Consider the following 1,981-nt stretch of genomic DNA (forward strand, 5'->3'; position numbering starts at 1 on the left):
CTTTGGAGTTAAAAAGTGTACTCAGTGAAAATTAAGGGGTATAAATGGGTACTGGCAAAAGTACCCAAAATATAAAAATAAAAATAGTAATATTCCTAGAATAATATTCCAGACTTTTGGGTAAAGTTTGGTAATTATTGGAGTTAAATAGATAGACGAACCAATACCCGCTTAGAGCCACTTAACCTATGTTAAGTGACTTAAGTCACCAAATGACCCTCATTTCCCACCCAACCCGTCGAACCAGAAAGGGGAAGAGAAGAGAGGGAGAAGAGAGGGAAGAAGAAAAGGGAAAGAGAGAGAGAGAGAGAGCTAATCCCAACGGTTTTGGGTGATTCAAAAGCCTAAATCGCTTAGAATCTCGCCCTCTTTCATAATCCTTGCTTTGTTTTGAGTGGGGAGCATTGTGGAGAGAGATATTACCTCTCAAAAATCCGGCCCTTTGGTGAAAATTGGGGTTTTGAGAGTTTCTACCTCCATTGAAGCTTGAGGAGCCATCAATCCTTGGTTGTGTGACCATTGGTGGTAAGATTCTAACCCTTGAACCTCATGATTCCTTGAAATTTGCATGAGTTAGGGTTTGTGAATAGTAAATTGGGATTTTTATGAAATGTAGTTGAATTAGCTATGTTCTAGGAAGAATGGAGCTTAGAGCATGTTATGGAAAATGCTAGGAATGTCATTTAATCGGTGGAAATGAGCCTAGATAGTCATTTGATAATTGTTCATAATATTGGAAAATTCATGCTTGGATTGGTTAGTATTCTAGCATGTTGAACAATTAGTGAGTTGAATGATTGATTGGATCCTTGTGATGTCTAGGATTGAGACATTTGGACCAACCGTGAGTGATCAACCATTGGAGCAAGCTATGGAGCTTGAATAGCTCATTGGAATTGGTGTATGTTTGTAAAAGTTGATTGCTGAAACTGTTGGTGAAGAACAAAGGTTGACTGAAGCATTGAGGTAAGCCTTCGGACCTTGGGTGTAATTCCCTTGACTGTTCTACCAAGCCCTGAAAGGGCGGAGGTTGTGATTGTGTATATAAATGCAATAAAATAGTGTAATGCTTTGTTATACGTATGTGTATGCATTTGGTGTGGCATAGGATGGTGTTTCCCTATGTTGGTATGTGGCATGACGATGCGTAAATCATACTTGGTAGTTAGCTGGCCAGTAGGACTATTTGCATCTGAGTTTCCTTAGGACAGCTTGAGAGCTCGAGGGATTTCTCCTGGAGATGTATTGCACTTTGCATAGATATGTATTTACTGCATTATTATTGTTATTGCTATTACACTGGTATGGAACTGTGGGGTGGAGATATGCTCCAAGGACCCCTGGTTGTGGGGACCCCCTTTCAGGTAAGGATGCTGCAGGAGCCTCTGGTGGCAAGTGGCCATACCTAGATTATGCATGAAATATGGCACTTCTTTGAGTTTATGCATGCCTTTTGTAGTTGACATGTATAGGATTTTATTTTGAAAGCCCATGATCATTTGTATATCTTGATTCATTGGATGAACTTAGCCTATGCTCATGCCTTTGGTTACACCTTTTGTTGATGGGAGCCAAGGGAATGATCATAGTGTTTTGTAAGCTAAGTTCTATGATTTGTAAAGGATATGTAATGTAAATGATGCCTACTTGGAATTCCATATATGCATGCTTGTTATTTATTGAGTTGTTGAATTGGTTGGTCTGAAAATCAATTAGGTACCCTCTTCGTTTAAACTGGTAAACGATGAGAAAACAAAGGTCATGCTGCCCAAATTCTAGCTAAATCTCATGAGGAGAGGTTGGATGAGTGCTAGGATTTAGTTTTGGGGCATGGACATTTGGGGTTTGTAAGGGGGATGCATTTTCCCCTAGGCTTGGACTTGAGAAATGTGGGAATTGGAATTCCCTGGCAGCGCGCTTAAGCGCCCAGGAGCGCGCCCAAGCGCCCTGCTGCCCCTGCGAGTGCCAATGCATTCTGCCT

General features: G+C 40.9%; 1 long non-coding RNA gene across 1 annotated transcript; it reads left to right on the plus strand.

The window, feature by feature from the left end:
• The first annotated feature begins 439 nt into the window (after positions 1–439).
• Positions 440–1,638, plus strand: LOC133308490 (uncharacterized). The gene is made up of 3 exons (XR_009751172.1): positions 440–525; positions 823–966; positions 1,365–1,638. It is a non-coding gene; the product is annotated as an uncharacterized LOC133308490 (long non-coding RNA).
• Positions 1,639–1,981: the final 343 nt, after the last annotated feature.

The sequence above is a fragment of the Gastrolobium bilobum genome, unplaced genomic scaffold, assembly GCF_033153095.1.
Source record: "Gastrolobium bilobum isolate Gb01-03AN ecotype WA unplaced genomic scaffold, APGP_CSIRO_Gbil_v1 utg11162, whole genome shotgun sequence".
Taxonomy (NCBI): Eukaryota; Viridiplantae; Streptophyta; class Magnoliopsida; order Fabales; family Fabaceae; genus Gastrolobium; species Gastrolobium bilobum.